A 24,302-nucleotide genomic window follows, 5' to 3' on the forward strand; every position below is an offset into this window, starting at 1 on the left:
CGGGGTGGGTGTGTTTGGGTGTGTGAGCGAGAGGGAAACCGCGTGTGTGGGTTTATTTTTTCCTCCCATTCCTGGGGTCTGAATGGGAGCACGTTGAGCTGTAATTAAGACATCTTGGAGGCGTACTTAACTCATGACGTGTTGCTTTTCTTTTCCTCTCGGTGAGAAAGTGGCTCTCTCTTCCCTGAGTCAGGTCCTCTGCCACCCAGAGCCACAGAGAGACACTCGGGACATAGACACACACACGCGCACGCTGACTTAAGGTGAGCACCAAAAAACTTCCTCCTGCACTTCGCTGCCCTCCGTTTCAAACTGCTGGAGAGGTCTGAGAGCATCTCAACTCGCAGGGAGCTCTGCGCAAGGTAAAAAAAAAAAAAAAAAAAAAAAAAAAAAAATCAAACTTTTGGGAAAGTTTTTGTACTCCTTTGCTGCTGCGAGTCGGATGGGGACCCTGTAAGCAGCGCCTGTGGCATCAGCTGCAGGGCTGCCTGAGCTGGAGGGATTTTTGAGCGTTCTAATTTGGCAGCTGAGGCGGGGGGCGAGGGTGAAAGACGGATTGAAACTGGCTAACTTCAATGTCTTTGACTTTTAAGTGCTCTGTGTTTCCAAAGGAGGGATCATGTTGCAACTGCAGATTCCCTCTGAAAGACAAAAGTTGTATACTTGTGCTCCGTGGCTTCCTCCTATGGGATTATTCTTCTCACAGAGATGTGTCTTTTTTTTAGAAGTATTTCTCCATCCTTTCAGATGCTTTTAGAAGTTTTCAGGATGTAGGAAAAAAAAAGAGCATGGTAGACTGAACAAATGTTTCAAGGACTGGAAGCAGAATCTGCACAAAGTACTGCCCATCCAGTTAGAAGCCAGAAGATTTTGATAAGATGTGATATGTTACATACTGATGTCATATTTGGCTATTTATTGTCAGGGGAAGCCTGAATACCATTGGGCACAGGTCTCCGTACCATCTCCACTCACTGAGAAAGTTGGGATGCCTCAGCATTCGACAAGTGTAGCTGGTCCAGGGCAGTGATAACTGCATCATTTTACTGCCTGTTTATTCAGGGCTTGGGGTCAAACCCATATAAAGGTGCCATTCGAAACGTTTTTCATGGCAAAGCTCCTTGTGTGGTAGGTTTAGATAGCCAGGGCTGGAAAGCTTTTGTGTGTTTGAATTAAGGAGGTTTATTGCTGTTTGTATATAATTAGTGAGGGTTTAATTGCTGCTGGGGTCTTTCAGGGCAAGAAAGTTGGTGCCATATATGTTGCTGCTTGATGTCATGTAAGTGATACAACACCTTCAGGAGACTCTGGGGGCCTGGCAATGTGCTCAAGAGAATCGTGCAGGTGATTAACAGCTCTGAGTTTGTATTAATGGCTATCAAGATTGTTTAAGTGCCTAAATGTGGAAAGAAGGAACCTGGAAAGAGCCCTGTTGTTCTGTTAGGAATATGGATGATGTGGTAGTTGAAACCACAGATGAAGTGAGGCCACGTAACTATGGATACAGACCCTCTCAATAAACACAGCTTCTAGAGACAGGTTACTTCCAGCACGTGGGGAAATACATATCACAATCAGCAAAATCATCACCAGCTCCTGTGGGGAAGGAACCAGGGGTCTGCAGAACTGTGCCAAGGTGTGCCAGGCAGGAGGCAAAGTCCTCGTGCCACACACAAACAGCTCTAGTTTTCTGGGGGTTCTGTGTCTGATCAGGGCTCCTGTAAAGCCCAGCTGGGCAAAGCTGTTCTGAGAGCGTTGCCTGAGACTCCAACCCCTACACACCCACCTATGTTAGTGTCAAGGGGAAAGGGAAGAAGGAAAAATGCAGGAAGGAACAACAACAACAACAAAACCTGAAACAAACAGTTTGTGATGCTTTTCAATGCTACAGTTAAAGCAAAGTGGGGGGAAAATGTAGAGAGCAGCTTTTTCAAGTTAAACCCCCAAAAATGTCAATGTAGTAATGAAGACACTGCTGGTCTTCATGGAAATTTTGCCAAAGGGCCAATTCCTTCAAAGCCTTCCTAATAAGATTCCTGAATGTATAAGCAGATTCAAATAAGAAAGAGACAAAAAACCATCAGGAAGAAAAGTGGTGTCCACGGCCGTGTCCCTGTCAGAGTCTCACAGCACAATTCACAGCAGAGCATCCTCTCAGCACAAACCTAGCAGGCTCAGTTTCCTCCCAGTGCCAGTGAGCCTGGTTAAAACAACCCAAGATAATAAAAAGAAACCCAAAAAACCCAAACAAACAAAACTCTGCAGAAGTACAAAGTTTTGGGGTAGGGGGAGAAGACATTTCAAGAGAGGATGGAGGGTTTCTGTTGCATTACAGTTCTTAAAATTGGTGAGAAGAGCGTTTTCCACTGTAGGTTCCCCCAACATTTCTGATTTTATGCTGGTATGTGACTAAAGGGAATGTTTTTGTCCACTGTTGGTGACAGCTTGGAGCCAAAAGAACTGTTATCAATATTTATTTACTGAAGTCGCTTAACCTCCTTGCCCCTCGGTAAAAAATCTGGAAGCAATACGGACCACCCTTTAAAAGGTGTTTCGAGATCCTCAAGTGAAGAGAGACTTTGCAATTGCTTACATTTAAATACATTAGAAGTTTTCCAATTCGCTGCAAGGATTAAAGTGTGAAAACTGGAATTAATGTTTTCTGCTTTTCATTTGCTTTTTCACTGAAGCAGTACTTAAACTATTCCTGGAAGTTGAAATATTTTGCATTTCTGCTTCACTGTACACCTGTGTATTTCGTTGCTTAAACTCTAGGAAAATGAAAAGTTTTGTGGGGAAAAAAAAGTTATTTTCATAAGACAGGCTTGCTTCTGTTGCTTGTGAGGAAGTATTAGACATTCTGTCTCCGCTGGTACGAACTGTAGCACACAGTGCTGCACTTGAAAAGGCAGCTTGTAACTGGCAGGTAACAAAATGTTCTTTGGGGTAAAAAAAAAAAAAAAAGAAGAAGAAATTTTAAAAAAATTTGAAAGTCTTGAATATACTTAGGATTTCAATCAATGGTGTTTAAGGAGGATTAGAGGAAGCAGCTGGCTAAACAAATATTAGGTGTAGAGTGGATGCAGTGGTATAAATTAATAATGCAGCTCTTTATCTGCTGTATGAAAGAGAGGTTTTGTGGCGATAAGGCAGCTCTAACACGATCCCTGGATGCCACCTAGTGGATATTGCCGAGCCTTTTGGCAGAGTCTTCGTAAATTCGCATCATCTGTAACTAATTCAGGCACAATTTAACTGCGAGTGGTCACTTTTATTTACCTTTACCATTAAAAAACAAAATCAGCTAGTTTTTTTTGTTTGTTTGTTTTTCTTTAAATTAGATTTTTAGGGGGGGTTATCTCTGTGTTTTAAGTGCTCATTAGGTCTGATAAAAAATCGGTTCAGCTTTTATTTGTAATTTGCCGCTAGCATCTATTTGCAGAGACTTTTTAAACCCCTCAGTAACAAACAGCCACAACTTAGTAGTCAGTTTGATGCACTGAGCTGTTAGTGTAAAAGTGAAGACATTTCTGTACAAATACTGTGTCAGGGGAAGCTGTGTCTAGCAGCAAGGGTTTCAAAGCTCCTTCCAAAAGTCTTTTATCACATAGGATATGCTTTTTTTTAACCCCCTTTCCATTTTTTTCCCTGAATATTGTGTCAACGATAAGCACAAATGAAGTAAATGTATTATTTCCGGTAGCTGAAAAAAGGTTGTAAATCCCTTTTTTTTTCCAACTGCCATTTTTCCCCACCTTTCTCAGACGTCACACTCACCACTTCAGTTGTCTTTTTTACTGGGGAAAGAAAAATTGTTTATTTAACAATTATAAGGATTGTTTACTCAGTGGTAGGTATCCAGGTGCTATCGGTTCTCATAGCTCTGAAAAGGATCCAATCCAACAACGAGGTTTTAAGCAGGCAAATGTGCACCTGGATATACTTTGTGATGGGATTTATGGTATGTGGCCAACTTACAGGCTTCTACTTCCTCAGCTTTTCAAAAATGTCACCATCAACACAGCTTCCACTGCAGCCACCCCCTAGGCCCGCAGACGAGGTGAATCCATGGCTCATTTTTAAAATAAGTGCCACAGTGGCTGTTGGAGCAAAGAATTATTAAAACACATGGCAAAGGCAAGCTCGCCGTGCTTCACTTTCTCCTCGTTGCCATCCCTGAGCAGGAGATCAAACCTGCTGGCCACACTCAGCAGAACAGTTCCTGTGTCCTTCTCGTTCTGCCAGCTTTGGAAACACACTTTTTGTTTTCTTTACATTAAGACAACGGGATGGGTGTCTCAAACATGACCAGTAGCTCTGAAAAAAAAGCATTTAAAGCCTGCATGGAGAAGCCACACAGCAGCAGTGTGCATTGATTATCCTGGCATCTTTTCCCAAGACCCACACGAAACGTTGCCACAGGAGGTTGTTAACACAACCATGAGTTAATGGATAAAGTCTGCTGTTCCATTAATCAGGAAAAGTTTAAAAATTAAAGAGTAAGAACGCAAAATACCACAGCAGCAAATGGACTAATTGACTCAATCCTGTGCTTCCTAGGTGACTTACCTTTCCTTTCAACTCTACCCAGCCTGGCGCTGTGAATCACAAGGGCTGCTAATGGAAAGAAACACAAACCTTATTAATGAGAGTCTTTGCAAGGCCACTGAGCCTCTCCTGGGACCAAGCTTTCCACTGGCACACAGCGGCACTGCCGCTTCCTGGAGCAGGGCATGTCAGGGCAAAACCTGCATCACTAATGGCCTGGCAGAGCAGGAAAAAAAGTCATGAGGCAGAAGAATGTCCCTGGATGTATGTGTCTCGCTCCAGAAAATGTCATCTTGGCATTTGCCTTACTGCAGGAGACCATCCTCTTGAGATATCTTTCCATTAATAACATCTTCTAATTACCTTACGCACGTGCAGCCTGCAAGGAGCGTGTGGGCCATGGAGGCAGGTTGGATTGGAAATGTGTTTGACAGAAACCTTAAGCAGTAAGGAACAGGAGTTTCGATGTAAAAAGAAGGAAAAGTTAGAATTATTTGGGTTGGAAGGGGACTTAAAGGTGCTCCAGTTCCAGCTCCTCTGCCAAGGGGTCACTTAGAGGTAATTTAAATTTGGGGTTGATCGCTTTTGCTCTGTGTTTTTGCTAGTATATTAAGGTATATTAAGGGGGTTTTTTGCATGTAATATGTTAATTAGCACTGCTTTGTGTCGTGGTACTTGATACCTAAAGCTAATACAGCTTATAAAGATAGCTGGTACCTAAATTGTCAACAAGTGTTAGTGAACTATGCCATGAGGAATACCTACACCTACTGCGATTAACACTTTCTTATGTTCAGAATTCCTTTCCTGCAGTGGTGCCTACACACACAGAGCAGTGGCAGCCTCTGTGCATCTGCTCTGTGAGATTCTGGTCCAGAGAAAGCAGAGATAATCAACATTACTCATGTCAGTAACTCGGTGAAATCAATAGAAACCCAAACAGGCCTCAGTGAATAAAACTATTCATCTATTTGCATATATAGTATCACACATGGCTGATCAGGAAGCAGCTCATAATGAATCATCTCTGTGAGATTCTGGTCCAGAAAAACCAGAGATAATCAACATTACTCATGTCAGTAACTCGGTGAAATCAATAGAAACCCAAACAGGCCTCAGTGAATAAAACTATTCATCTATTTGCATATATAGTATCACACATGGCTGATCAGGAAGCAGCTCATAAAGCTCCAAGCTGCAAATCTGTTTAGTTTTATAGATATAAGCAGGTATAAGTTGGTGTCAAGAAAGCATTAAGCGAAACTGTGCACATTTGCAACGAGTAGAGGAATCAAAGCCTGCACCTATGGAAGAAGGACATGATCAATGTAGGGGAAAAAAAGCTTTCATTGCTAAAATAACTTCCCAAAATCTCCAGTCAATAATGAGTAACTATCCATCTATTCATTAACATGCTACACTCCAGTATATTTATGTGGTTGTTGGTTGGGGTTTTGTTCCATAAACATATTTTCAGGCAAAAAAGAAAACCACCCCTGAGCCACATAAAAATAATGCTGCCTAGAAATAGGAAAAGCACGCTGCAAAATGTGAAAACGCTGGAGTGTTGGGCCCAACCAAGAGATTTATAAGAACCATATCAGAGAAAAATAACGTTACAGGTTGTGTGGTAGTTCTGCTGAAATCGCAGCGATGCACAAGTGGTGCAACTACAACAGACCATGATGGTGTCACCATTTTCTGATCACACTGCTTATGGCTTGAGGTGATTTGCTCAGCTTTTTTAACACCCAAGGTGCTGTACACACAGCAGAGGAAGTCTGGGACTTTAATTTCGTGCTTAACCTGAAATATTTTTGTGCACACTCTTATTTTCAAAAAAACTACATTTCCAGATTTTCAAATATCTGAAGCAAAATGTCACGTTTTGCTGAGTCTCTGTAACTTGTTTTTCTAATAGCTTTCATTATATAGATCTAAAATGTGTACACAAGACACGATTCAGCTTTTGTCAGCAAGTCTGGCAGGCAGACGGATCTTTTGGTTTGGGTTGAGTTTTTTCAGTCGCTGTATTTATTCTTTGATTGGTTTCATTAGAAATCATTTACACTGGTGCACTGTAAGTAAACTTGAGGATCCTAAAGCTCTTTCTCCAACCTAGATAATTCTAAAAAGCTGTGTAAATGCAGTGACTGTGTGTCTGGTGGTGCCTGTGCTGCTGTGCCTGGTCACATTTAAAATGTGATGTCATTTTGATGTGTTGTGGGGACTTCATGGTCACCTCTGTGAGCCAAGAACCAAGGAAAAGCAGCAAAGAAGTCAATCTCCCAAGTGTTTTCTAGACTTTTGCCCAGCTGAAAAAGCAGACAGGGAGAACAGCAATTCAGCTGTTGTCATTGATGCAATAAATGTAACCAATGGATGGGTAGTTGCTCCCAGTTTCCAGGCATTTGACGTGTTTTCCCCCAAGAGCAGGCTAAGAGAAGCATGCAGCCACTACATTCTTTTCCAAAGCAGCCTCCATAGCTGGTTCCATCTGCATTTTAATGTAAGCTCCACTCTGATCAAACCAGAACACCTTTCAACCAGGCCATTTCCCCAGCAGGATGGCAGAAGGGCAGTGGCAAGTTTAACATCTTCATAAACTAGCTGGGGAGATATTTTCTGGACAAAACTAGTGTGACATGTTTTCAAAACTGGATAGGAAATAAACAGCTGACTGTGACAACAGAAGCACATTTCGAATGGGGTTTTGCCAGGGCTGGTCAGCATTGGTATTCTTCAAGGTTTTCATTGGTGACTTGGATAAGGAAATAGAAAATATGCTTAGGTTTTCGGAAAATGCAAAGTAGGGAGAGACTGAATTATTTTGGAATCTGTGCTTTGAAGTTTTAATGGTTTTGCCTGACTGGAGAAAAAAGAAAAAGGGAATGTAATGTTTTCACAAAAGAGAGTGTGGTAAACTGGTAAACATACAAAGACACTTCAGCATCTAAACAGGCAGAAAAATATTTAACAAAATCTAAAAAGAAAAATGAGAGTTCACACTTTGTGGCCCAAATCATAACTCTGTTCTTGAACAAAATAATTCAAATACAAGATCTTTGCAGAAACAGTTCAGCCCAATCTGACTTCAAAACTCATTTGGGTTCACAAACTTGAAAATTATTTGTTTTCAATCAATCATATTCTGCAAATCTGAGTCAGAAGAGGCATCCTCACTTGTGAACATTACTGTGCTGAGTGATCCATTTTACACACCAAGTTGACAGAAACTTCACATTTACTGTTTCTGAAGACATATCAAGCAGCAAAAATTATGCAGAGAATTATGAGATGCTCCTTAAATATGACTTTGCTACCACACTGAGAGAAAACTCTCTAAGTGTCAAGAGAAAGCACAGACATTCATTTCCAGACCAGGACACCCAGGTCCTGTCAAGCCATATTTTAAGAGTGACTTATATTTGCTGCCTCTGATGATTGATAGAGATTCTTTTATTTTATCTGAGGAGAATTGGTTTATTTCTGCATCATTACTGAATTACTGCAATTTGTTTGTTTGGACTTCAGCCTTTTCCTGGTATTGTACTGGGGAAATGTGGCTTTACTTCCAGCTGGTTAGGGGTTCCAGCAAATCTATATTTATTCCTGTGACTTTCAGAGTGCAAAATAATCATATCAGGAAACAAACCTCCTTCCACATGCAATGATATCCATCAACTCTTCATTATTATAACTTCTGAAACTGCCACAAAATGATGAATGAACAACTCTTATGCTTTTTTCTTTAAATTACATATATATTTGTGGCAACTTTCCAGTTGATATTGAGCTTATCACGTAAAAAAACCCAAAATCTTACAAAGGTAAGTGTAAAACTGGTGACCACATGGTGGAGGGCAAGAGCTCATCCTGAGAAATATCTAAAGAGAGGGAGGTGGAGGTCTCTAATGTGGGACCACACCATCCTCGAGGTCCTTTGACACCAAAGAGCCAATTTGACATATTTTTTGTGTCAGGCTTGATTGTTCCCTTAACTGTGACCCAAAGTCATTAGAAATCCAGGATCTAGATTCAATATATTTTGGTTTTCTGCTTGTGCCACCTATGGGGAATGGCTCTTTTGCCCACGGAGTCACAATCCCATTATCAGGGAAATTTATACATGGAAATTTGTTACCTGGGGGAAAACCAGAAGCAAGAATACTCCTCTTCTTTTGCAATTAAATATTTGCAAGTCCAGTTAAAATGTGCAAACAACTATGAGCAAAAGGATGAACTAAACATTCTTCTAGTCAACAGCCATAATTTTCCATTCCCAGGTTTTTAGGACGCGATATTGGCATGAAAAAGGCAATTCTGATTCTCTGCAGGTACATAAGCTCTTTCCAGACTTTAGTAAGGACAACAGAACACACAGGAAACACAAGTGGGTTTACCTCACGGGAAATTTGGTTCATATTCCTCTGTCATGGAAGCTTAAATATGGCAAATGGCCTAGAAAGCGTAAAACAAAAAATATTCTCATAACATTTTGTGGGTTTGTTTTATTAGGTCATCAGTTTTGAAGCCATAATATCAGATAAGACTCTTGACTCCCAGTAGGAAAACTCTTTTGGCCTTTGTCCTTACAATGGAAAGCTTGAATGTATGAACTGCTGGAGTAAACTGGGGAGAACAAAGAATAAAAAAGGAGAAGAGATTACAAAATGATGCCAAAGGTCCATTTCAGCAGCACTTGGTATTGCCTTTTGAGGAAAAAGGAAGAAGGGCAAAAACAGCAGGAGAGAGTGAAACGTATCAAAATTGCAGTATTGCCTTTCCTCAAAGAACAGAGGGGCGTGAGGAGGAAGCTCAGCTCTTCTGTGCATGGTAGGCACTGTTGTAAAATGTTGAAAATTCTTCTTAGAACTGTGTTTAGCTGAATGTAGAGAAGGGAACAAAGCAGGACAGAGCACAGAAAACATGAGGCTCATTTATGATTGAGGCTTCCCGACTGAGTCTTCCATTTCCTATCATCCAGCACTTAATTGCTCCTGGCTTTGACCTTTAATGCAATTCTCCAGCACTAAGCTGATGAGCATCTCCAGATTGACTCAGGAAGCTGTGGGTGCTTTGTGCTTGATTCAGTGCTGGGAGAGCCTTGGGAAGTGCTGTATTTCATCCCAAAATGACCTCGGATATATTCCACAGAGTGCACTGCTTGGACAGCGAGGGATGAGCCAACAGATTCGCCTGTGATGCTGACCTTTGCTTTCCTCCTCCTGAAATAAAATCACAGCAGAGGATAGCCAGAGGCCCACAGGCACAGAGCAGGCCATTATGGATAAGTGCTTGCTGCGTCCTTCTAGCACAGTTTATCATTCCACTGCTGCAGGAATTCTGGGGTGACTGCAAGTCAGGCAATGTTACGGAAAAGCTGGAGCCCAGCACCTTGCTGCTTACATCTCTCTGTCACTCAGGGCAATAACTTGTCAATGCACAATGGAGAGCCCACAGAGGACTTCCAGGGGGTCATTATTGCCATCCTGACTCCTCGCTGTTCCAAGGAAAGACCTTGCCGTGCCAGTAGAGGACATAGCACAATATCCACCTGAGACTCAGGCACCTGAAAAGAAATGTTAATTGTTGCCTTTTAATTACATACTGCTTTTAATAGGAGAGAGAGAATTGCTGAGCAGTTAGGGCGTTTTGCTGTAAGGATATTTCACTGCTGCTGCTGAAGCATTGCTTCAGTCCCCTGCTCTGACTTAAATCCCTCCGTGACTTTGAAGAAGTTGGAGGCTCATAGTCCTTCATTCCTCCACCTACCAAAACGGGATGATAAAACTTCCTCCATTCACAAGGATGTGTGAAGATGCAGATATTCCTGCAGGCAGCCTCAGCAGTTCATCTGGTGGTGGCACAGAGTCACCTATAAAGTGTGGCTGTGCAGCCAGTTCAAGCAAGGCCAATTATTGCTTTCATCTTGAGGCCATATTTATTTCTCCTTGTGACACTGTCCCAGGATGGCCTTCATGCCAGCCAATCTAATCCTGGTCATCTCCAATGGCTTTGGGAGGGATTATAATGAAGGAATCCAGAGGAACTTAATGGAAAGTACATCTCTATCATCAATTGCTGCTCAGTTGGTACCATATCACATTTTTTTATGCAAACTCGTGCTTCCAGCAGGGTTTATGAGCTTTGTTGAGACACTGAGACACAGCCACTGAGCCCAAAACAACACTTCCTTTAGAAGCTGGAGTAGTTCTCAACACTCATATAGATTTGGGCTGCCATCTTCTGTAGTACTTCAAATAATCATTATTCCAAGTACTGGAGAGATGTCTGAATGTTACAGACTACAGGAAAGTGAATTTGAGTGAAATAAAAGAATCTAGATTGCCCAGGAGTACTGGGAATCATTTAGGAAAGACAAGAAAAAGGTCATTATCTGCCCCAGAAACTTTCCAACTTGCTTCTAGAAAAAAAATGCAACAGCACAGAGAAGATGTGGAAACAACAAGGAAACCTACATACAATTCATGCAGTTTGTCACTTACAAATGACACATTAGTGACAAAAATTATAAATGGGAATTTATGTGCCTTTTTGAATGCAAGGGAAGCCGCATTATTCACTGTGTCTAAGACATATTGTGTGTAACTGCCATGCACTTACTTTACCAAGATGTGAGTGCCTACACAAGTAAAAGGAAAATAAAAATCTGGTCAAAATGCCTTGAGCAAGGAGGTTATTGTTCTTTCTGCAGAAGACAAAAAAGGCAGTTCTGGCTCAAGCTTTGTTGAAAATAGTTGTGCAGCTTTCCACTATTTACTTTTCTAAAGGTTAATACAGCAGCCTGAAAAATCTTGAATAATTACAGCGAGGGCTGTGTATGCTAACGTCTTCTGACTCATTGACTCGGAGGCCAATAATATTCCTTTTGATTTTCTGACTTCATTTCCCTGTTAAAGTGTGGATAGCCTCTGAAATTGCTAATTTATAGATTTGTAGGCATAGTGGGAAAGATTTTAGGTACTTTTATTCAAAGCAAGTAAAATGATGTCGTGTGCTGGCCCCTTGCTCTGCTGATTTTTCTGTGGGTATGTGCTTGATAAAAGATGTCACAAAGTAAAGTTCACCTTTGTTTATTGCATGAGAAGTTTAGATAATGTGGGGTTTTCCAGATTTTAGCACGTGGGAGAGGACATTTCTGACCGTGGGGTTTCAGGAAAGCCAACACAAACTTGGACATAGAGCTGGAAAACATGTTACTCATGAAGGCATTAATTGTGTTGTATTTAAACAGCAATTGCTACACTTCTGACATTATACTTTCAGGTTTTGAAACAAATAGGAGCTGTGGCACTCTCTGAGAGATGGCAGAACACTGCAGGTTCCTCCAGCGACCTTGCCATAGCTCACCTCCAGAAGCTCTTCTTCAGAACCACAAATATATTACGTAGTTTTTGCAAATCACCTTTCATCCCTACATCTTAAATACCAACAGAGAGATGGCAACTAGAATCAAGTCATTTAAGTGGACACTAAGTTAAAATTATATATTTTATTATTATTATTATTATTATTATTATTATTTCTTTTTTTTAAATTAAAGCTGGTGTTCTGAAACACGTTTAGCAGTTTCAAATCAAAGAGAAATCTTCTGAATTTTTCCTGGACGCATCCACGATGCAGAGAATCCTAAATATACATATTCAGGCTCTATCTGCAGTGCCTGTGCCATGATTACCCTGTGCACTGCTCTGGGATGTTGCACAGAGCCACCACAAGACTCAAGGAACAGACCAGCAAGGAACACTTGGCCAGAAAACATTTTCAGGTCAGGGTATTCCTTCAGTGACTGCTGAAAATGTTTCTTGTGTTTACAGCTCTGGATGTCTCCTGTGAAATTAATAACTTTTCTTCAGTAACCAAGAGGAGTAGACAGTGTTGTTTAACCTCTCCTTTTGCCTGCTGAAAACCAAAAGATATTTATCTCTGACAGCACCCACTGGACTCTTTTCCCAGTGCTAGAAAATTAAGTTGTTTTTCCTTTTTTTGTGATGACCAGCAAAAGGAAGGGTGGGCCTGCACACCTTTATCCTTGTAAAACATTAAAACCTAGAGGCCTCAAATATCTTTGCATGCTTCAGAAATATTTTCCTTAGTTTGGAGGGTTTCTGTTGGGTGTGGGGGTTTTTTTGTTTGTTTTGTTTAGTTTGTGGTTTTTTAGTTGTTTTTCAGCAAGGGTTAGGGGGGGTTTTTTGTGTATTTTTGAAGTAGTAGCATTATGCCAGATGTTTCAGGACCTCTAGAGGAACCATTTCTAGGTGTTCTACTAGGCTGTTAGATTTTACTTTCTTATATCCTTAACATACAAGCACAAGAAAGGAGAATTTTGAAGCAGAAGGGGAAGACACAGGCGGGAAGACAGAGCAAAATATTCACAACTTCTCATGAAGGGAATGAAACCTGAGGAAAGGTAAAAAAATATAATTTTGGCTAAAAACCACAGTTGATGGAGAAACTGTAGGTGCTGAACAGCTGCAGAAGTTTGAAGTGAACACAGGGAAGTTGGATGCTGGGCCACAGTCCTGGATGTTTTTCCTTGCTGGAATTTACTGCTTGCTCTGCTGTGTCACAGCAGAGAACTGCTCTGTATCCCTCCCTGAGCTGCAAGTGTTTCCCTGCAAACACATCTCTTATCCCCAGAATAACCAGGCAGAAAATACTTTCTTGCAGAGTTTTATTAAAGGGTAAATAAGTAGTAAATAAATGTTAGAACGTGCAAAGAATTGCAAAGCAAGACATCAGCTGAAGTCCAAACATTGTCTCTGAATTCAGAGTGCGCAAGGAAAATCTGAGTTTTAGTCAAGGTGCTATTTATAGCTTTTAAGTTCAGAGTTTATAGTAGAAATGAGTTTACAATGGAAAGTATGTCAGGTTATGAGTGTGCCAGTACCTTTTTTCCAACAAAATCTAATTTGAGACATTTAAACAGAGGTGTTCGGAGTGGAGGACTAGTGTCAAAAGCCTTTTTATTTTTGTCTTTTCTTATGACCAGCTTGAAACCCTTCATAAAATATGTGTGCCAGTCCTTTTATAGTAATAATGAAGGGAATTTCTGCTTTTAAAAGGCATCTGACTTTAGAGCCTTTGATGTCCCAGCTGTGAGAGAGAGGTCACACAGTAACTCAGACAGTAACTGTGATGGGAGGTGCACAGCCACTGCCATCCTCAGCTCCTCCTCTGATTTGGGCTTCCCCTTTTGCTCTCGTTCTGCTCTCAGGAGATGGGATCTGTTGCAGCCACCCGCTGCTTTATTCTGGTCTGTGGGTTTGAATGCAGGCCTGACTCAGCCTCCACCCCTGTTCCCTGACTTGTTTCAGCAGGGAACCTGCAGTTGTGCTTTTACCCTCACTGCCAAAATCTAGGCTGGAGTCTGCTTCACTCAGTGTGGGATTTATACACCTGGAGCTGTGTGACAGCTGAGGAGGAGCTGTCTTCTCTTGGATAATCCATGTGGACCATAATGAGAACTGAGGTCCCAGTCAGATGCTCAACAATTGTTCTTCTCCACTCCCCCCCAGCTCCTCACCCACAATCTTGAAATTAAAAAAAAAAAAAACTTGTTCTCTTGCCACAATTGCCGTCCCCTTCCCATGGGAGAGAAGGTATCACATTTCTTTAATTGATTTTCCCCTGCAGCACATCTGAGACACTGTGACTCCCTGAGACCAAAATGCCTCTGGTATCTAAAGGCAGGGATTGTTCCATCCTGACACCAGCAAAGATCAAAGCCAAATGCCCCAAGTTAGTCTGGAAGCGCAAGGAAAATGGTCCTTACTCCACATTTATACAAAACAGATCCATGACTGCACCTCAAAGGATGTGTCGTATAAATTTGAGATTAAAACAGCAGGGTTCAAAGGCGTTAATTCTATGTGCTGTAATCTTCTAGTGGCATGTTGGAGGTGAGAAATTTATCTCCCTTAAATGCAGGGTTTATATGCATGCTTTTATGTCTGTGTCAGATCTAATTTGAGCAATGACCTGATTTTTTTGGGAAGAGATTCCTACTGTCTACAGCCTTTCCAGTGAGACTGGATTATTAAAAAGCTCATCAATTATATTTGTGCTTCTCAGATTGTTTCGTTTTGGTGCTATGAAGCTGCTTTTTAAATAGCACCCATTCCTCAAATTGACCAAAAGACGAGAATATTTGCTATGGTTGCCATCATGTATCACCTACTGGAACTAGATTTGCTAATTTTCTGTTATCAGTGACATTTTGTTTACTACTTTTTGCTGTATTAACACCTATGGCCCCTAAAATGAGAAGCTTGTCTCCCCTTGGAAGTGCTGTTCCGGTGAGAATGTTAAAATAGCTGTTCTACATGGATAACCCATTTTAGAAACAGATTAACCACCACACAACTTTGAAGGAGGGGTGGGCATGGAGGTTGCATCTGGGCTCTGCTCAAGCCCACCCTGTGAGACTCCAGTCCCACAGGAGAGAAAGTTAATAGTTTATAAATAAGTATTCACTTTCTGCCTGGGACCCACCGTAACTGCATGAGTAGTCATTCTTTCTTCAGGGCAGATAATAACATATCTTGGTGTTTCAAGACTGAAAAACAGAGAGAAATTATTCTCTTCTAATTTATTTTTTTTGTCCAATAATTTCTCTCCTTGTCATGGGTAGGCTTCTCTAGAGAGAGGATGAACAAATTCCTGAGCACTGGTCAGTCTTTCCAGCTCTTACTGGCGCAGTCAGAAACATATCTTGCTTTATCAGAGTGTTATCAACAACCAAAACTGTGATGGGCATCCATACATATGTAACATGCAGATAAACACATGCTTTCTGCAATGAGCGTTCACTTTGCTCACCAGCTGCTACCAATTATGCTCTTGGAGGCGTTTGTTCCGTCTTGCAGCTATGCCCACACCAGGGCTGACCTGTCAGCATCTCCCTACCTATCTAGCTAAATCAACAAACCATCTCTTAGTGTAGATTAAACTTAATTAGGGATTAGCACAGCTCCCAGCTCTGTTAGGCAGCCCTCAGGCTGGGAGGTGGAGCTGTGCTGGGGTTGGTTTTTGGAGGCCTTCACAGGGATAGGTTTGGGCATTTGGGGCTCTTTTTTTTAACCTCTGCTATTTGACTCTTTAAAAACCCTTCCCCAGCAAAAGAGAACTGCTGGAGAACAGCATTTAGAGTGCAAACCCTGACATTTGGATGTGAAGGAATCCATGCCTTTGGCCTCTGAGAAAGAAATGCAACTGAGCTGACCCCACAAGATTTTAACTCCTGGTAAGTGAGAGATCCTAGAGCAGGGTCCCATGCCCCGTGTGCTCTGCAGTTTTTTTGTAGCTTGGGAAATTTATGCATGTCACCGAGATGAAAGCTGGCCTAAGTACAAGTCGGTATCTCCGTTAATTTATTTGATAATTTGTGGTCCTGGTAGAAAATCACAACCTTAACTTCTAAAAGCAATAAGGAAATGGTAAGCCTTGATGATGCACAGATCCCTCATGGTCTGACAAGTACTTGTGGTAGGTGATGCTACATGGGGTGTGGAGAAAAATGACAAGTATTCCATAGTGCTGACTTTCCGAGAAGAAATGAGCAGAAACACCAGCTTTTCAGGGAAATCCTCATCACATCCTCCTGTTTTCCCCTCTTTCCTTTGGGGCAACGCAGGCTAGTAGCAACAACCCCTGCCATTAGCACACCAAAGGGGAAATCAATCCTTTTTCTAAAAGCAACAGTTTGAGGCAGGGATTCTCCTTTCAGGCAGTTTTGGAGATGCTTTGTTTCCACTGTATTTCAGTTCCTCACCCCTGGCCGCAGTTTTAACAGCCCTGTTTGCAGTGAGTGGAGCTTATTATGGAAATTCTCTCGTTTTCTCTGGGGCAGGAATTTGGTGTAAAAGCTCAGTGAAGTCTTGGTAACTGAAAAAAAAAAATAGAGAATGGCTGTGTCAAGGCAAAAGTCAGCCTTGCCCTGTGTCCAGTGATCCCCTGTAATTGCTTGAGGAAAGAATATCTATTCCAAAAAAATGGCCAGGAGGAGTGCAGACCTCCTGTCTTGTGTATTTTTGTAGGAGATCCCTGTCTGTCACAGGGATGTCACCCTCCACAGTGTGACAAGCCCTGCCTCAGGAGCAGAGCTTCCTCTCAGGGGTGAGGATGTGGACTGGGGAGTGTTTAAAGCCCTGGCAGGTGCTTTTGGAGAGCCGGAAATAACGTCTGTGAAGCAGAAAAACAGCCTGCATAGTCCTGAGGACATAAAGCCCAGACAAAAGCCTGGCGTTTATTCTGGATGGCTGTAGAACTGCTGATCCCTGAAATTAACTAACTTTGGAGGAACTTGGAAAAAAAAGTAAGTGAATCCTATCAATTTGCCATTAATTTAATCTTTGGAACACAACTCATTTTCAGCCTACTAATGTGGGTATTCTTGTTGACTAAGCACGTGTATGGCCTTGTCTGGCTTAAAACAAATCAATACAATTTCCTTGTTAATTGAGTTTCCCAGTCCAGAGATTGTCAAGAAAACCTGCTCTTGGGTTAATGTTTTGGTTTGGCTTGCTTGAGGTTTTTTCTGAAGTCTGCACAGGTTTACTTTATCTTAAAGACTGACCAAGAGCCAGCAGATATTGCTGGCAGACAAAATTAAGTCTCAAGCCAGTTCACTTACCAATTACATCAATGTTTTTTTAAAATGTCTTCTGTTTCCTGTCACAACTCTACAAATTAAAACCCATCCTTGGACTTTGGTTCTCTCAGTCTCTCTGTATACCAAACCCAATTCTCTCTTGTTTGTGGTTTTCCACATACTCTTTTTCTCGATGTATGCCACTTTTCTGCAGCAGAATGTGCTTCCTAGGCATAGACTCCTCAGTTGTGTCTTCCTGCATCTGAATATATCTGAACCTACAATATGATGCACTTTTGTAATTGTGCAAGGTGCACTAAACTGCCTGCTCTGCAAGCCCTTGTGCTTACACAGCTTAAGAGGCTTTTATTTGCCATGATACGTTCTGCATCATGATTTTATCAAGCAAGTTGCAAATGGTCCAGTTAATTCTCTCCTTTGCATTTTCTGAAATTTGCTCAGACTACTGTGGTTTTCCATGATGAGGGTGTCACACCAGCGCAGAGCGCTCGGGGGAGTTCCTGCATTCTTTTCCGTATTACACCTTTGATTTAAAAACATGTCCTGAAATTATCTTTATTTTCACAACACTCACTCTTAGTGGTTCGGAGTGGAAATGGAACTGCCATTTTCCTCTCTTTCTGCCACACCTTCGGGATGTAAGGTCTGTCTTCCTCACATTTTGCTCATAACCACTGCAGCAGGCAGGGAGAAACCTCCTGCATGACCAAGCACTTCAGCAGCCAAGCCATTCAAGCCAACCACAAGTGCCTCCATTTCATTTGCAGATATTTAATGATCCTTATCAGGGGGAACAGCAGTTGCTGCTTAAAGCAAAGAGTCCACTTAGGAAATTACTGGAGTCAGATACCGTGAGAGAAGTCCCAGTGATGAGAAAGGTGCTTTGCTGGCAATGTTGAGTGCTACTGGGAACAGGTTTGTGGCTCTGTGTGGATCAATAGGAAGCTCCATCTGAGTGTGCCGCATTGTGTCATTAATAGCATCAGCCAGGAGAGTTTGGACCTGTCATGAGGGGGAAGAAAAAGATTTCTGCTTGAAATAGGAATTGATTGGCCTACTTATATTGAGGTTTTTGCCAAAAATCAGGTATACAAAAACAAAAAAAAGGGATCCCCTGTGTAATAACCTAGTCCTCTTCTATCCACATTCCCCTTCCTCCTGGGCAGTTTTTCACAGAGCAAGCAAGTTCTGATCTAAAACTAGCTGTGTTTCTGTCCTCCATGCTAAAATGTCTTTATGAAGGCTGTGAAGTTTTTCTACAGCTTAAAACTATATCCTTTCCTTAAAGGATATAGTTCCTTAAGCTCAAACTTATTTATGGCCCCACTAGTTCTGTTCCCAAGTCTTAGCTGAAACATTCTGTAGCTTCCCTGGCATTTACTCTCTGATATATTTATAGAGAGCAATCATATCCTTACTGAGGTGTGTTTTGCCAGACCAACCAAGACAAGCTCTTTTGGCCTCCTTTTATGAACAGGTTTTCCTTTCTTCTGTTTGCCCCAATAAACCCTTGCCTGAATGTGTCCCATTCTAAGCCACCTCCTCCTCCTCCCAGGTGACCAGGAATGTGGGCAGTCCTCATCTGGGCACAGAACTTTTCTGGTGTGGTCTACCTCTCATGAAGCTCTTCTCCACTGCTGGCACATTTACTGTTCATGTGTCATGAGCAACCACTCCCTCACAGATGTATTTCTGCAGCACTGCCAGTTTGCCGCTTCAGTTTTCAAATTATTCTCCTTTCCTCTGGAGTCTAATACATCCTTTTCCTATTTCTTTCTAGTGCTCTTTTTAACTTACTTAGTTCAAAGTGCAGAACTGCAGTCTCTCTATGTCAGTATCTACAACTGCAGGTATAGAGAGTCTGGACCTTTGAAAAAGATACTAATTTCTGTCATCTTTCTCAGATCTGACTGACCAAAGCTGACTGTGTAACCCTCTCTTAACATTTTTTTTTTTTTTTAAATAAATGAGTCATGCATTTTTGGACTCAAAACAAAAAGTGGTTTTTCAGACCATAGTTTTAATTTGTTGTATCCTTGCTATTGTTGATTCTTTTGTAAACCAAGCCAAAAAAAAAAAAGGTAAAAAAAGAAAGGTGTATGCATAATATTGAGGTGACACTGTTTACTTTTATTAAAGTTTGAAAGGGTTGCCTTTATTTGGAAAGATTTTCCTACAACCATCCGCAGTCTTACAAATGTTTATTATTTGTTTTCAATAGAGTTTAGCTAACAAGACTTTAACTAAACAATCATATGACTCATGTGTTTTTCCAGTATTCTCAGGCCTAAGATACTGCAATGAAAAGATAGTTAAGAAAAGCAGGGAGGAGGGGAAATGGTACAAGTGGACATCTGAATGCTTTCCTGTGTGTAAACATGTGGCCAGCTATCACACAGGGTGTCAGAACGTGGAAATGGGTGGTGGTTTTCAGTGCTGGGTTCGTGAAGAAATCCAGTTCCATTCTAGGCGCTGATAAAATCTCATTGCAGTGATGCCACAGCCCCTTCTAACTCTAAAAATATTCATTTCCACAATACCCTTTGAGCAACAAAAAACACCATCATGGTGTCACCTCTAGGGAGCTCAGAAACAGAAAATTAACCCTCCCCATCACTTGCACCTTTCCCCCGAGGTCCCACATGAAGGGTGGAGAGGGCAGGGTTGAACTCAAGTCCCCCCACAGCCTGAGCCCATGGCCTAACCCCTAGACCTCGCCCCTCTTTAGAGCAACTGATCTCAGTAGAAAGTATGCTTTTCCATTGATTGCAGATTAATCCAATTAAAAAAAATTGCTGAAAGGGTTGTGCTTTCACAAGTGATCCCCATCTGGCTTTGATCTGGCTGCACCGCCAGCCAGCTCTTCACCACCACATAGCCCAGGAAAACTCACGTATCTTTGCAGCAAGAAGCAGATGTTTGATGAAAACAGTGCTGTTATAAACTTAAAGTGTTTACCTTCTCAGAAGCAGTGATTCAATGGGGACTTGCATTGGCAGCGTGGAGCAGCAATTTGAAAAAATGCAGGGCATTACATCACTGTTATTATTTCTTTATGAATGTGAGTGGCTTTTTAAAGTCATTCTCAATGACATTGAGACTGCAGACACTGCAATTCTCAGACCACAAGACAAAAAAAAAATAAAGGCAGGAGGACAGGACCAAGTTCTCATGGTTGGCTGGACAAGGAGTCCTGTTTTATGCTTTGCACCAGGATCCATGACAAAAATGTTTTACTGCTGGTAATTCCTTACAGCAGGCTGGCACCAGCTCCCTCTCAGGAAGTCTGGCAGTGCATCTGTTCTCTCACAGAGTGGCATCCTTGAAGGATGTGAAGGCACTGTTAATGCTTTTAATTTTAATTTTTATATTGCCCGTACCATCAGCTTGGCTGGGGACGAGGAACGGGGAGTCGACCAAATTAAACGTGGGGCAGTCAGAAAGGAGATGCTGCACCTCCCCTGGAGAAAACAGAGAGCATCTGGCCTGTTTCCAGATCTCACAGCATTAACATTACATGGACATTTTCTTAACATTCCCATGACTTTTACAGTATTTCCTAAGCGAAAAGTCTAAGACCAAACTGTGAGTGGTGATCAGGTCACTCGCCTTGAGTGATCAAAAAACCTGAACAAGTTTGGAAAGCAGCTGCCTGCAGTGACATGGAATTCGTACAAAGAATATCAGTAGGTGGTTTTCCTGGTTTCTTTTGAATTCATTCTTTTCTGACATATTTCCAGAAAATAAACTTTCTCTGTCCTTGTAGGGCGGTTGAGGCATGTTGGTGTTTGAGGCTCATTTTGTTTTCCACGTGCAGTAACAGTTCTCCCACCAAGGATATGCACACACTTGATGGGAACTGGAGAAGGTTTAGATTGTGTAAATTCACCTTCTAGGTCTGCTTCAAAGCCCCATCATCATTTCAGTGCCTGGGAGGGCATGGGACATCTCTGTGGGGAGATGTGGCATGGGTTGTAGGAGGGATGGGCAACTACTCACCACAGAAAACTATGAAATAGGACTACAAGTTAGAAATCCTAATTCTTGTCATCCTGGGTGCTGTGCCTGGCAGAGTTTAGAGAGTGGTGTTGCTTTGGTGCTCAATAACCTGAAAATTGCTAGTGGGAACTAAAAATCCTAGAGCTTCCCTACTGTCCCAGTCTCATCCTAATTAGTTAAATTTTAAAAGTGTCCACTATGCTTAATGGGCTTTGAGTACCTTCTTTGCCTTTTCATTGCACACAAAAACTTCAACAGTTCTGATTGATTAGAAAAGGTGGGTGGACAAGATTAACCATTCAGTTTAACACATGAAATCTGGCACAAGGAGTTCAGGTACAGAAAGGCAGTTCAAGCTCCCAGAGACAGCAATCATACTGAAAATTCTTAGTAATATAACCATATAATCAAATAAAATGAGGGAGAGAGATCAAGTTTTCTTACTGACTCCCAGTGACCTCCAGGCTTGCATGCTCAAGGAGAGCTTTTTGCTGAGGAAGATGTCAGAATACAAACACAATCTGTCTGGAGAGACAGCTCTCAATTTTTTGAAGACCACTGATAGGTGGAGATTGCAGTAAAAGCAATCTTCTCTAACGGAATGGACTGCAAAAAAATGTGTCCAATTTAAAAGCAAAAAGCAGATTTACCTTTCTGTGTTATCAAAAAAAACCCCACCCCAAATACTTCAAGGAAAGCCATCCAAATTCCTGAAATAAAAATATATTTATACAGACCATTATTAAAAACAACAACAACAACAAAAACAAAACAAAACAAACAAACAAACAAAAAACCCTACTGGAGGCGCTGAGAGATCAGCATTCCTTCCAGGGTAGATCTCTGTGCTTTGTAAAGCACATTTTCTTTATCCCTGATTGTATTAAACCTAGAGTACCAAATTTTCCAGATCACATGTCCTTGACTGTACCCTATAAATAATGACAGAAGTTCTGCTACCCCTTGTTCCTGGAATAAATTCCATATTTAACGCAAGGCAGGCACTTCAAAGACTGTAAGGACATTTTCTTTCTCTCTGCAAGTCATTTATCAGCATTCCTCCTGAGGAATTAATGGACTGCAGGGGATTCCAGATGTCTTTGGGTTGTCATGCTGCTTTTGCACTGAGCTGTTCTGCCCATGGCTGGAGAGCCACGATACCAACCTGTTCTCCAGACAGCAACTGTCTGCCACCTTAGATGGCCCCAAACCTCACACAGGCTCACAAATTGCCTTAAATACTGAAGTACCATGGAAGAAAGAGGCCTTGGAATGCAATCTTTAAGTCATCCTAATAGAGAATATAAACATTGTCATTCCTATGCTGCCAATTGCTCTTTCTTTTTACCATGGCACCAGCCAATTCTATTTTGCACTTAGCTTGTGGACCCGTCTGCTGCATCTGTCCTGCCTTAGTTCCATCACCCTGGAGGACTTTTTAAAGGAGAAAAACTTGTCTTCTTAACAAAGTAAGTAAATAGCAGAATCCAGAGCAGGTGTTGTAAGGGTAAACATGGCAGGAAGTGGTTTTTCATTAAATTTGGTGAACTGAGGTCTCAAGTCTGCAGCTGGAAACGAGTGGTTTACTTTTGCCTTTGGAGAACGGATGATTTCTGGAGGAGATGGAGGTTATTCAGAAACAGAAATGAGCGGACAAAAGGCATCCTGGGTCAGTCGAGCACACACCTCCCTTGCACAGACCACGCTGACCAGGTACAAACTGCCTTGTGACAATAGTCTGGGCTTCTGAGTGGAATGTAAACATTCTACCCACAGACACAGGGGCTCAGGTGTCCACAATCTGCAGCTGAATTCCACTGTCGTGGTTTGACTCAGCTGCCAAAACCCAGGCGCTTACACGGGCAGATAAGATCCGATCTTTAGGAGCCTCTGGACAGAGCAGAAATCTGTTTAATCAGCTGGGCTGAAGTGTTCTGCTCCAGCTCCAGCTCCAGTTTTAAGAAAAGCTGCTGAGGGGTATGTGTGAGTACTGCCTGGACTGGTCTTCCTCCTGTTCTATTACCCTCCAGAAGAGTCTAAAGATGAGAGGCCCTTCATTACTGCTGCTGGCAGTGTCTCCCTGAAAATACACATATTTTGTTCCATTCATAGATATCTCTCCCTGCTTAACACCAGCTCCCAGATGGATCTGAGCTCCACAGAGAGGAGCCTGTAAAGGCTGATATTGTACAGTAGGTTTGTGCATGGGTGTGATTAGTCCACAGATTTGGGGTTATTTCAACCCCAAATTATCAAGACTGATTTTATTGATTCTGTTGTCTGGTTTAGATAGCACTGATTCCTTTACTTGCTGGGCCTCCCTGTACTAGATTTAGAATACTCCACAGAAGGGCAGAAAGTTTTATTAGGAAGTCCTCTGGAGGATCTGCCCAAGGAGTTTGGGTTTCTTTTGTGTCCTTTTGTGTTCAGGCTTCCATGGGTTTTTACATCTCAGGGAAAGAAGCATTTGATATAAGACATCATCACCTCTTCACGCCTGACAAAGACTAACTCCTGTGAGCAAAAAAGCTTTCCATTTCCACAGGCTTTTAACGACTGCCAGAGAGAGAATGTTGAGGTAGGAGGACCTTGTCCTCACACGGTGGATGTTTGCATGTTGTGTGGCTAGACAGCAGCTGCAGAAGTAAATAAGAAATATGTCATTCTATTCAGAGCAGACATTGGCAGGCAATGCTGTTTTTCAGTGCTCTGCCCTTCAGAGAAATGCTTGCCACTTATGCAGCCAAATTGCTTGAAAGCATTTTGAAAATTGTCAGAATATTATGTTAAAAGACAAACACTGGCACTTCACAACCTTTTAGATATGCCAGCAGCAGATGAGTTAAGGCTACGTAAGTATTTAAAAATGGTGATTAATGTCAGAACTGCAAATCGTATCTGAGAATGAACAGTTCTTGAGAATTTAAACACTGTATGTACAGTGACCTTGAATGTTTCCCTGAGCCTTGAGGTTCTCCCTTTAAAACTGCTTCCCAGCCTCTTTGTGTCCCTGTCCAGGGAGATAGTAGATTCACAAACTGCAGTAATTGAAACCAGTGTGAATTTCTTCAGCATGACTAATCTTTACCATTTCTTACAAAAAAAAAAAAAAAAAAAA

The 24,302-nt window shown here is 41.8% G+C and overlaps 1 protein-coding gene across 3 annotated transcripts in view; it reads left to right on the forward strand.

Annotated features, from left to right (window-relative positions):
- The first annotated feature begins 32 nt into the window (after positions 1 to 32).
- Positions 33 to 24,302, forward strand: part of HAPLN1 (hyaluronan and proteoglycan link protein 1) — a 47,966-nt gene continuing 23,696 nt past the window's right edge. Inside the window, exon 1 of one of the 3 annotated variants that reach the window (XM_017738687.1) lies at positions 33 to 263. The gene's annotated coding sequence lies outside the window, so the exon portion shown is untranslated. Of the gene's footprint in view, positions 363 to 15,089; positions 15,818 to 24,302 lie in introns of those variants that run through there. The other 2 variants (XM_008637167.2, XM_017738688.1) reach the window with 2 other exon arrangements.

This window comes from Corvus brachyrhynchos, unplaced genomic scaffold (assembly GCF_000691975.1).
Source record: "Corvus brachyrhynchos isolate BGI_N302 unplaced genomic scaffold, ASM69197v1 scaffold376, whole genome shotgun sequence".
Lineage (NCBI taxonomy): Eukaryota > Metazoa > Chordata > Aves > Passeriformes > Corvidae > Corvus > Corvus brachyrhynchos.